At 37.8% G+C, this 13339-nt stretch overlaps 1 long non-coding RNA gene across 3 annotated transcripts in view; it reads left to right on the top strand.

Moving 5' to 3' along the window:
* LOC131048391 (uncharacterized) overlaps nt 1-13339 on the top strand; it is a 93494-nt gene that overhangs the window by 58989 nt on the left and 21166 nt on the right. Inside the window, exon 7 of one of the 3 annotated variants that reach the window (XR_009106406.2) lies at nt 10244-10312. The exons of 1 other annotated variant lie outside the window; for it this stretch is intronic. This is a non-coding gene — a long non-coding RNA (uncharacterized LOC131048391). Of the gene's footprint in view, nt 1-5018; nt 5203-10243; nt 10313-13339 lie in introns of those variants that run through there. One more of the 3 variants, XR_009106405.2, reaches the window with a different exon arrangement.

The following is a 13339-nucleotide window of genomic DNA, read 5'->3' as shown; positions in this document are numbered from 1 at the left end:
CAAAGTGTGCAACCCAACATTCAAAATCAACCATAAGACCCTAATATGGTTGATCAAGATGAACTCTCTTCAGAAGTGCGAACTTTCTTAGAAGACTCTTATAATCAAGAAATGTTGGAGAAATTTATCTGACATAATCCTAGTGCTTTTCTAAAGACTCTCCTTGAAAATGGAGCTCAACTCCCCTCCGATTTTGATAGATCCACTCTTGGTCAACAATCACAAGGAGACGTTGCTCCTACTCATATCGTCACGCCCGTTCCTCAAAGTCAATCAATTGCGCCCTCGCCCATCATTCAACCCTAATCAATAGCACCCGCGACATCTATCCCCATGGTCTCCATTCGACCTTCTTCTTATAATCTATGCCAATATCAAATCCGATCTCATCTATTCTCCAACATGCTTCTATGTCGTCTTCTACTACCTGACCATACGTTTCTATTCAACAATCCTTCATTCCTCTCAACAATGTTGCTAACTTCATTCAAACCTCACTTCCTCCTGTCACAACAATTGATGGGTCACAACCAACTGTCACTCAAGTCCCTATGACATCGATCATCACATCTCACATCCCCTCTTCCTCATCATATCAATACATAGTGGTGGTGGCCCACCTTCCATGACTCATCTGATTCTAGGGGCAAACACAATTCATCATGTCCAAAATCCATAACAAGACCTCATTAAAGAAATCTAGGACATGAAAAACATTATCAAAGACATGAAGGAAGGGGACTAACAAAAGGAAACCTTACTTGTTTGAGGAATTATGTCCTTGTCTTTATGACCCATCTATATCAATTGCACCATACACACCAAGGTTTGAGATGCCTAAGTTCACGAAGTATGAGGGCAAAGGAGACCCCCAAGACTATGTTCGTGAGTTTCACATCTTATGTCTAGAAGTCTCCTATAGTGACTTATACCTTCAAAGGCTCTTTTAAGAGTCTCACGTGAGATGCCCTTGCATGGTTCTCGTCCTTACCTCGATGTTCTATCACCTCCTTCTCGGAAGAAGTTTGTGGCTCACTATGCCTACAACATTGCTAATGATGTTTCCATGATGGACCTTTGTAACATGAAACAAAGGCCTGGAGAGAGTTTTGCTAACTTCTACCAAAGATGGTGACATCTTATCAAGAAATTACAATGGGACATGCCAGAACAACACCAAATTGAATTATTTCAAAAGATCCTGGTGCCCGAACGATTAAGACCTTTGATCACAATGTATTAAATCTTTCCAAAAATTGACTGACACGGGCGTAGCCCTCAAACTTGTCTTTTTAGAGGAAGGAACCTTAAAACATTACAAAAAATCAAATGATGGTGTGATTGATGCAAAACGGGTCTAGACTATGGTCGCTCCTCCAAAACCCACCATGACTAATCGCTAATTCAACAATCAAAATAATCAAAATCAATCTCAAAAGCCTCACAACAATGTCTCAGTCTAGGGGTGACCACCCCGATCCAATAACAAGACTCCAAGAGATTTTACTCCTCTTAACGAGCCCATTGAAGTGGTGTTTCAAAAGCTTGTCCAAGCAGGCATAGTGGTCTTCTCGATAATTCGCCCATTCGACCCCAATCAACCCAAACCTGGGTGGTATAATGAGAATGAGTATTGTGAGTATCATCGTATCAATGGGCATGATACAAGAAAGTGCATGAAGCTTAAAATATACATTCAAAATCTCATTGATAGAGGTGAGATTGAGGTAACAAATTTAAAACCTGGTAACAACAATGACAAACTCAAAATGTACCAGGAATCCTTCCCAAAACATGATAAAGGTAAAGGCTCATCATCTAACGCTGTGAACTATGACTACACTAATCATATAACGAGCTTTGACTTTTTAGTGGGTCGCATTGAGCCTGTAGACCCCTTTCCCAAAGCAAACCTAACTCTACTAAGATAGTCATTCAAGGTGCTACACCTTCTGCTTCCCAATCTCATAATGACTGCAATGTAACCACCCGCCGAGGTAGAGTCACTGTCCAAGGAGCCCCTCCCCCACCAAACCCTCCCCCCATGTCTTCCATCGGCCGATATGACCTCTCGGACCAGCTTGGGAAGACTCCCGCACAGATCTCCATCCTTGAACTTCTTAAGACTTCCCTTGTCCACAAGGAAATTTTGGAACAAGCCCTTGTTGAGTCTCGCATTCCCGATAATATCAATGCTGCCCAATTTCAAGTTTCATTAGAAACCTTGCCGCTCAACAACACCTTGTGTTCACTTCCAATGATGCTCCTGCAGATGAAGACCATAATAAACCTTTACACATCGAAGCCCTTATCCAGAAGCACAAGGTCAGACGTATCTTGATAGATGGTGGATCCAGACTCAATTTGTGTACATACAAGTTAATAAAATAATTGGGACTTTCTGAGGACTTGGTAGATACATCAAGAAAAATCACAATAAAAGTATATGATGATGCAGAAAGAGTTTTTAAAGGCATGATCACTTTGCCTCTTCAAGTGGGCCCTATTACAATTGAGACCCCTTGCCAAGTCCTAGATCTTGATCTCCCTTAGAATATTCTCCTTGGTAGCCCATGGATTCATTCCTTGCAGACTGTGCCCTCCACTTATCATCAATGCATCGAATTCCCCTTCAATGGAAGAGAGATCACTATCAAAGGTTATCCACAACCCTTCCAATATTGCAAGCTCTTAGAGGGGAAACATCCATATCATTTCCCACTAAATAGACCCTCTCCAACTCCTCCATCTGACAAATCAAACGTCGCCTCCACCTCATCCCAAATAAACCCCAAAATCAAGGCCCTGGATAATGGCCACGGAGAATACAAACCGGAGGATGTCTTATTAATAGGAAATCTCCCCTTATCTCCCAAGTCATTCGACAAACCAAAAGAAATAAAAAAAGATCAGAAACTTGTTATACAATGCAAAGATACCACCTTTCAGCAATGGGGTCCTCTTGATGAGGAGAGCCTTGACACAAATGTTTCTTCAGCAATGGGGTCCTTTTGATGAGGAAAGCCTTGACACGAATGTTTCTTCATGGTCGTATTGGGAAGAAGATGAAGACCCAGCAAAAATACCTAAAAAAATGTATGCAAAAGCATCAGCTATAGTAGAAAAAATGGGTTACAAAGGACATGGCTTGGGACTAGAGGAGAAAGGAAGAAAATCACCAATAAATCCTATCTCATGCAAGTATAACAGGGGCTTGGGGTACACTCCAGTGCCTAAGATCACTATCACTGGTGCCCCTTCAAGTCCTTCTTTGGATGTCGAAGACTCTAACGAAGAGGAGTTCCATGAAATGCCTTTTGAATACGAGGATGACATCTTCTTTGACACCCACATCAACACCATCACTCCCATAACCCCTCCCATTCCACACGAGCTACAACTTGTCCATCCCAAACTTATAGACTGGTGCCAACAAGACAAATCCACTTTAGACATCTGCGTCAGTGATAACACTCTTATAACTCTCCTGACTATGCGTTATTTGAAAGAGTGCAACATAGTACATGGGATTCAACTGCATGAAAAGGGATACTTTGGTAGTCAAGTCAATGCCCTTAGTCACAAAAAAATAAATAAAAAGAAAAACCATGATTCTCTAAGGTGAAAACCTCTCGGAGGCACCTTTGGATGAGCAAAAAGTAAAAATAAAGGGCGTATCTGAAAGTGAAAACCTGGAAAAGACACTTGAGGATGAGGGACTTGACCTCGCTACCATTGGTCATCTTCCACAGGAGAGGTCAAACTTGTTAATAAAAGAAACAAACAGTATCAATATGGGCACCAAAGACATTCCAAAGAACATGCTCATAGCCAAGTCCCTCACGGATCAAGAGAAACACGACTTCATCAATTTCCTCACAGAGACAAAATTCAACTTTGTTTGGTCCTATGTTGACATGTTAGGTCTAGATCCTGACTTGGTGGTTCATAATCTTGATGTTCATCCAGATGCAAAACCCGTAAAGAAGAAGTTACGCAAGATGCATCCAAATATTGCACTCCTTGTCAAAGCAGAACTCCAAAAGATGTTAGATGCAGAATTCATCAAACTAATAGACTACCCTGAATGGGTATCCAACATTGTACCTGTCGGCAAACCCGCTGGGGGCATCCGCATCTGTACTGATTTTCGAGATCTAAACAAGGCTTGCCCTAAGGATGATTTTTCGCTCCCCAACATAGACATGATTGTGGATCTCACATCGGGACATGAGATGCTATCACTTATGGATGGATTTTTCGGATATAATCAGATCAGGAACGCGGAAGAAGATTAACACAAAACTGCATTCACAACACCATGGGGGACTCTCTATTACCGGGTCATGCCTTTTGGCTTAAAAAATGTTGAAGCCACATATTAACGTGCAATGAAAACAATTTTTGGTGACCTCTTGCACAAAATCATGGAGGACTATGGCAACGATCTTCTAGGAAAATCAAAGACAAGACATGAGCACATCCCTATCTTAAGGCAGATATTTGAAATATTGGAAAAATACAAACTGTGCCTCAATCCTAAGAATCTTGTCTTTGGTTTCACAACGGGAAAACTGCTAGGTTTCATTGTTTCTCGCAGAGGCATCGAGGTTGATCCTACAAAGGTGAAAGCCATCATGGAAATTCCTCCCCTAAAGACCCTCAGACAGTTGCACAGCCTCTAAGGGAAACTTCAATCTATCAGATGCTTTATCTTGCAGCTTGCAGATAAATGCCATCCATTTGCACACCTGTTGCGCAAAGACACAAAATTCAAATGGGTCCGCCTGTGTCAAAAGGCTTTTGAAAAACTCAAAGAATATTTGGCATCACCTCCAGTTCTTATGCCTCCTACTCCTGGAAAACCTCCTATTTTGTACATATGTGCTCCTATAGTGGCATTATTGGCATAGACAGATGATCTGTAAAGTTTTATTCAATTGCAATAAAAGAACATATTATATATGTGAGAATTTTATATGATTATATTGTTTAATAATCTGATTGTTTTGTTGTAGGCAGAAGGAGAGAGATCATTAATATTTTTATATGTCTTCTCCAAATGATTCATGTCAGGCTTTATATGTTTAGAAGACCGGTCAATAGATGACATGACCGATCAAGGCACCTATTGATCGGTGCACATCCCAATTTCGGTTATGTTTGTTAACTAACATTTAATACTTAACACTCGGTTGAAACAGTGTTAGTTATGATGCTTTGTTAATGGCCCGAATAAATGTTTATCCCGATAACAATAAGCATTACATATGCTATCGGGTTAATACCTCGATAACATATCAATTAAATGAATCGACATTAATATGCTATCGGGTTACTAGCTTGATAGCATTTAGATCGACGCTTAACTATGTTAAGCAAGTCGTCAATCTTTATCCAATGTCAATATCATAATCATGATCAATGTTATAATCTGATAAACATATTCAGTTTGAAAAGCATAAATCAGATAATCTAATAACATAGATGAGTAAACCAAAACAAAATAGAGGATATTAAAGGGTTAGGAAAGTCTTATCTTGCAGAAGCTATTAATGCATTAACACTCCCTCTTAGATTTGGAAGATAGATAAAGGAACCTACATCACATTTCTTTTCCATAATGTCAGTCTCCAAGAATATATATCATCTATACATATGATATGAAGTACCATCAAGACATAAGATACAAATATAAAACATCACTCTAAGTATGTGACATAGAGTATCACCTAACCATGTGATATAAAAGATTCATCATTTTATTATGACAAGATATCACTTGAACACGTGATATCAGTATTGCCTAAACACGCAATACTAAGGATAAACATATGAGGATGGTTAGATTTTCATTTTATCCAGGTTGTGATATGTGCAGAAACATTTTATACAAATGTTTTATCACAACACCATCATGGCGCATCCATGACATACTAGAGATCCAACATGATAACTGGTTTAGAGAATCATAAGATCGTCACCTTATGATGTCTGCATACAAGTGTTCATAATTTGAGAGATCGTCACCTCTTAGATATGAACACAAGGGGTGAAACCTAGAATGTCCCAACATGACAAAAGAAGTTTACACATTAAACATCTTATTTACAAAGCAGATTACTTTTCTATCATACCTAAACCTTTTCTGAAGTGATCAACCTTCACTCTGGAAAGTGGTTTGGTCAGAATATCTACAGTCTGATCTCCTATACTAACATATTCCAATTTAATCACATTTTTATCTACCATGTCTCGTACATAATAGTATGGAATCTCAATATGCTTAGATCTGTCATTAAATACTAGATTTATAGAAAGCTTTATGTAGCTTTGGTTGTCACAGTGGATGACATTGGGTTTTATGGGTTCACCAAATAGTCCCACAAGCAACTTCCTAAGCTATACTGCCTCTCGAGAAACCATGGAAGTTGCAATGCACTCAGCCTCGGTGGAACTTTGTGCTACAGAAGACTGTTTTCTACTTTTCCAAGATATCATGGCTGATCCTAAACTGAAGCAACACCCTGAAGTGCTTTTCCTGTCAGTCACACTTCTAGCCCAATCTGAGTCTGTAAATCCGTGTATGTCTAGATCAACTTTCTCATATTTGAGACCAAGGTTTAGAGTACCTTGTAAATATCTCATAATGTGTTTTACTGCAATCAAGTGAATTTCCTTAGGCTCACACATAAACTGACTTAAGGCATTGATCGCATAACAGATATCTGACCTTGTATTCATTAGATACATCAGGGACCCAATCATCTATCTGTAGAGAGTAGGGTCAGTGGATTGTGACCTTGCTGATGCTTCCTTAAGTTTATGTAAATTTGTTTCCATGGGAGAGGTCATAGGTCTGTAGTTATGCATTCTGAATCTCTTCAAAATATTCAAGGTATACTTTTCTTGGTTTAGTATAATATTTTTAGAATTTTGTCATATTTTCAAACCTAGGAAGTAATGAAGGAGTCCCAAGTCCTTCATATCAAATTCTTTAGATAAAACTTTCTTCCATTGATTTATGAAGTGATCTTCTCCTGTGATTAGTAAGTCATCAACATATAGAATCAATATTAACATATCACCTTTATTTTGTTTGAAGTAGAGATTTGGATCTGCATCATTTTTAGAGAAGCCTAGTTTAGAGAGATAGGTGTCAATTCTTTCATACTAGGCCCTGGGAGTCTGTTTAAGCCCATAGAGAGCTCTCTTGAGTCTGCACACATGGGACTCTGCACCCTGAATTTCAAATCATTCAGGTTGCTGTAGGTAGACTTCTTCTGAGATCTCACCATTAAAAAATGTTGTCTTAACATCCATTTGGTGCACTTTCCACCCTTTTGCTGCTGCAATGGCTAGTACTGTTTTTACTGAGGTATATCTGGCTATAGGTGCGAAGGTTGCTTCATAATCTATTCTTTCCCTTTGAGAGAACCCTTTAGCTATAAATCTGACTTTGTGCTTTTCAATACTGCCATCTGTAGTATGTTTGATTTTAAAAAACCATTTGGAAACAACAGATTTCTTAGTAGGCCTAAGAACGATCTCTCAAACATCATTCTTCATAATGGACTGATACTCTTCAAACATGACATCCTTCCATACTTGATGTTTAAGTGCATCTAATACATTGTTTGGTTCAACTTTAGAGAAATCATTCATAAGAGCAACATAGCTAGTGAATTTATTAGGTCTTTTGTTTTCCCTGAAAGTTCCTGAAGGAGCAACAAACTTTTGAGCTTCTGCTACAGTCTTGGTGGCCCATAGAGGTCTTTTCTTGAGGTTTTCTCTAGGTGGGATTGGAGTTTCACCTATAGTTTCCTCAAGATTCTCCCTCTAAAGCTCAGGAGTAGGATCTTCTTCTATGTTAGGAGTGGAGATATAGATTTCAAGCTCTATTGTACCTAGGGCTCTTTTGAAGGCTAAATCTTCTTCAAAGATTACATCCCTACTAAGTTCAATATTTCTCTGACCATGTATATATATTCTATAGGCCTTGGATGTTTCACTATATCCTACAAGTATTCCCCTTTTTTCAAAAGGTTCTCGTTTTAGTCTTTTCTCTTTAGGTACATGTATATAGACAGGACACCCAAATATCCTAAGGTGGCTGATATCTGACTTTAGTTTGGTAAATACTTTCTCGGGAGTTTTATTTTCAAGATGTGAGTGAGGACATTTGTTTTGTATATACGTAGTAGTGTTAGTTGCTTCTGCCCAAAGATTGATATTTAGATTCTGATCAAAAATCATGGCTTTGGAGGCTTCTACAATTGTCCTATTTTTCCTTTCAACTACCCCATTTTGTTAAGGATTATAAGGTATTGTTAGCTCCCTCTTAATCCCTGAGTTTTTACAAAAATCTCTAAATAATTCTGATGTGTATTCCCACCCATTATCAGTCTTTAGGATTTTAATTTTATTTTCTGAATAGTTCTCCGTCGGTGATTTAAACTCTTTAAACCTACTAAAGATCTCTTCTGATTCTTTACACTTCAAAAAGTAGATCCAAGTTTTCCTAGAGTAGTCATCAACAAATATTACATAATACAAACATCCTCCTAAAGAGGGAACGGACATGGGTCCACATATATCAGAATGAACTAACTCTAAAACTTTGCTTGTCTTCCTCGTACTATTATGGAAGGCACCCTTGATATTTTTATCTAGGGCACATCCCTTGCATGCCTTTGAATGACATTGCTGCAACTTAGGTAAACATGTGACAAGGTTTCCCATAGATGATAAAGCTCTATAATTTCGGTGCCTAGTCTTCTATGTCAAACCTCATTTACATTTGTTGCTTCATGAATTAGGGCTAGGTTGGGCTCTGTGCACAACTCATACAAATAGCCTTGTCTTTGACCAATGACTTTAGGTTTCTTGATGGAAGAATTTCTTGGCCAAGCCAACACCTTGTTCTCCATGAAGGTTACTATGTATCCGTTATCTTCTAGGGTTGATATGGAGACTAGATTTCTTTTGATGCCGGGGACATATAGTACTCCTTTGAGTTGCAATGATATGTCTGTCTTCAGTTTGATGGTGCAGGAACCAATTCCTCTAACTGGATGTGAGGAATCATCTCCGATGGTTACTTCCTCATCATTATCCCCTATCATGGAGTCTAGCACTTCTCTAAACCCTGTAATGTTTCTAGATGAGCCACTGTCGATCACCAAGGAGTTAGACTTATTTGATGCATGGCTTGTAAGTGTTGAGTAGAGGACATAGTTCTAGGAGTCATCTTCTCTTTTAGATTTTCCTGCTCTGGCAAATGTGGCTTTTTCGGCTCTCTCTGGACATTTTGCAACAAAGTGCCCGAACTTATCACACCTATAGCATTGAATATGTGATAGGTCTCTCTTTGAAGTGTTCTTACCTTGATAACCCTTCCTCTTCCTAAATTGCTTCTTCTTGGTTGTCTTATTTGTGTTAGTATTTAGAATTTGAAGGTCTTCATCTATGTTCTTTTGTTTTATTCCCATCTTGTTCAATCTTGATTCTTCTTGGAGACAATCGTCCCTTAATCTTTCAAACTTAGGATACTTGGACCTTGCACTGCTGCCTTGGACGAATGTACTTCATCAACTAGGCAACCCATCTAGAGCAATGAGTGTTAACTCTTTGCTTTGGATCTCCTAATCCAGAGTTGCTAGTTCATCTCTTAGAATTGATATCCGCATAAAGTAGGCGTTGATTGTCTCCCCCTTGTTCATGGTGATATGATTTATTTCTCGTTTTAATGCCAGAGTTCAACTTGCATTTGATATTTCAAATGTGCTTTCAAGTGCTTTGAACATTTTATAAGCTGTTTGATGTTTTCTTATGATGGGCATTATGTTGTTTCTCACCCCATCAACTATTATTTTGATGGCCTTTTCATTTCCCTCAATCCATGTTGTTTTGTCAGGTTCATTTTCAGGTTAATCATTTTTAGTTTGAACAAATGAATCCACTTTGTTCTCCTTTAAGATCATCTGGATTCTGAACTTTCAGGCTGAAAAATCATCGCCACCTTCAAGTCTGTCTTTGAATCTGACAGTGCTCGCCATTGTAGAAATGTGATGTAGTATATAACCTTGTCCTTAAATTATTCACAAAATTGAATAACCTCAAGTTCGATCAACTTGGCTCTAATACCATGTAAAGTTTTATTCAATTGCAATAAAAGAACATATTATATATGTGAGAATTTTATATGATTATATTGTCTAATAATCTGATTGTTTTGTTGCAGGCAGAAGGAGAGAGATCATTAATATTTTTATGTCTTCTCCAAATGATTCATGTCGGGCTTTATATGTTTAGAAGACCGGTCAATAGATGTCTTGGTACCGATCAAGGCACCTATTGATCGGTGCACATCCCGATTTCAGTTATGTTTGTTAACTAACATTTAATACTTAACACTTGTTTGAAACGGTGTTAGTTATGATGCTTTGTTAATGGCCTGAATAAATGTTTATCCCAATAACAATAAGCATTACATATGCTATCAGGTTAATACCTCGATAGCATATTAATGCCGATTCATAAATGAATTGACATTAATATGCTATCGGGTTACTAGCTCGATATCATTTAGATCGACGCTTAACTTGTTAGGAATCTCACAGATACTGAGAAGGGGGGGTGAATCAGTATCTAACCGATGTATAGTATTTCTTAACTTAAAACATACAGAACATAATATAACAGTGTACCGGTATGCAAGAAGTAATGCAATAAACAGAATCAAGAACATCCACATGAAAAACACACCATAACACAAGATTTTAATGAGAAAACCCGGTGTGGGAAAAACTTCGGTGGGATTTGTGACCCACAATATTCACTCACTGGCCAATAAGAGAATATTACTTACAATAGGGGCCTGCACATGCAGGAAGGCCAACTGCCTAGAGCTCACTGCTCAATGGGAAGTCTCACTGACTTACAATGGGGATTATACAAATCCAATATCTTGTACTGCTTTACAATAGCATCTTCAATGCCAGATTCAGTATCGGTTCTTGCTCTGTTTTTTACATATACCCCTTAATCTATATTTTGCATAATAGGTCTGCCTAATATTTTCCTTAATGCTTCCTTCTCATATATCAAATGTCTACAATGATCTCTTTTATATATGAGTCATTTTACAATTTGCCTAGTCGACTTACAAAGTTTTACAATAATAAACAAAATATAATATGACAAAACCTGTCCGCCTCTGTATCGGTATACTTCTTTTCTTCTGTGCCGGTTCCGGTGTTCTGAGTGTCGGTGTAGAGTGTGATCTGCTGATGTCGGTATAATGCCTTTGTCGGTGCCATAGGATTGCAAGGTTGCCATCAATGACAAAACCTTCAATCACATACAATGTCTCATTGGAGTGTGCATATACCAACAATCTCCCCCTTGACATTGATGGCAACATTCATGAGAAATTTCAAAAGTGTATCAAAAAATGTGAAGTCCAAAAATGTTACCAAAAATGTGTGTGCTCCCCTTGAAGATATGATTACTATGATTTGAATTTTCTCATCCCACTACTCCCCCTTGGCATCAATGACAAAGGTTGTCAAGATGTCAGTAGAGTTTGTAGTTTCAACCTTGTAACTGGGTGGTTACAATTTGAAAAAGTTCTCCCAAAATCAAGTTTATACTATCTATAAACTTTTTTCTATCCTTTATTGTTGTCTCTGTTCTCTTCACTGTACCGGTGAGATGCTGCAAATGTTCTGTCGGTGTTTTCTTTCCCTATATTAGTGCCTCAGATACTTCCTTCCGTAGAGATGCTAGATAGTCCAATCTTGGACTTAGTTTTGATCTCAAATGCTTTGTCTTATTTACTATTCTTTATTTCTCTCTTTCCAATTTAAGTAGTTTTTCCTCAAAATTTGTTATCTTCTCTTCAAAAACTGATAGTGTATCCGGTGAGTTAACAAAATTATCTGCAAGTTTATTGATCTCATCTTGTACCTTGCTCATCTTCTTGTCTATATCTACAGTCAAAAAGTTTGTTTTACAGGTATCTTTGTATAGAGTTTTGTACTATTTCAACAAATTACATAATTCCGGTAGAAGTGTGTCAAAGTCTCTGTTACACTTCTTTATTTGCTCATCAAAGAATTTCTGTTTTTCAATTTCTATCTTATCCTTTAATGACCCTTCCTTTATTTTCTCAATGTTGTCTGTGATATATTTACACAGTGTATCAATTTGTCCTAAAGAATTTTAATTGTCTATATTACAGTTAGGAGCAATTACCTTCAAAATTGGTATAGTATCATCAATAGCCTTGTAAGCTTGTGAGCTGCAGTCGGTTATTTTCTTAATTGAATCTAATAGTACCACAGTCACATTATTTGATTTGTATCCTGATGATGAACCAACAATCTGAGTACCAGTGGAAGTAACCAAGCTTGTATTGACCTTTGGTAGGTCTGTTTGTGTCTGCATTTCTTTAAGCAATGGTTTTTCTACTTCACTAGCTGTCGATGGCACTGTTTTCTTATGGACCTGTTCCTATTGCTATTGTTGTTGTTTCGTAGCCTTTTGCTCTATTTGTTTCTCTGTATGTTGCATTGTCTCAGTCTGTGTCTTAGTCTCTACCTTTTGCTCTTTATCTTCTGTCGGTTTCTCCTGTGTGTTATTAGTTTCCTCAGCTACCGGAGGCTCACTAGCCATATCAGTCTTATCAGTTGTATCTTTGTCTACCACTATGTTGATCTTTTGAGTATCAACATCCACAGTATATAAGACTTCAAGATTGGGATTATTATCCTCTACATCCATACTCTCAGCTGTCGGTTGATCATTTGTAGCTGTTATTTTTACCGGTGGAGTAATCAAAAGAGGTGGGGGTAAGTCATCTCTAACCTTGATACTAGGTGGTCCACCAACTTTACCTTTACCCTTGTCTCTATCTTTCTGATAAACTTTTATGGGTTTGGGGTTTCTGTACTCTTCTTGTTTTTCTTTCTCAACTAGGAATATATCTCATTCATTTTCTATCTCCTCAGTCACCTTATTAATTCTTCCAACCATTAAAGCAACGTGCCGGTGTGTAGTAGAAAATACTGTCCAGTTGGCTTGAGCAATTAGATCATCAATTTCTTTGGGTGAGTTTACCGGATATATAGCAAGTAGTTTTTCAATTTTTATTTTCTTATCCAGTTGCATTACTGCTTGTCTTCTTGCTTCTAGTCTTTTAAATAATTCATTTGGAATTTCATTGACTACTTCCATCAAAAACTTCTTATACATATCCATATGTAATATAACACTGTTTTCAACTTGTTCTTTTTCATCAGCTGTTAAGTTGTCATATATTTTCTCTATGTTCTTC

The sequence above is a fragment of the Cryptomeria japonica genome, chromosome 8, assembly GCF_030272615.1.
Source record: "Cryptomeria japonica chromosome 8, Sugi_1.0, whole genome shotgun sequence".
In the NCBI taxonomy this organism is placed as follows: domain Eukaryota; kingdom Viridiplantae; phylum Streptophyta; class Pinopsida; order Cupressales; family Cupressaceae; genus Cryptomeria; species Cryptomeria japonica.
Note: the sequence above shows the minus strand (reverse complement) of the source record. Positions and strands in the feature narration are given on the sequence as shown.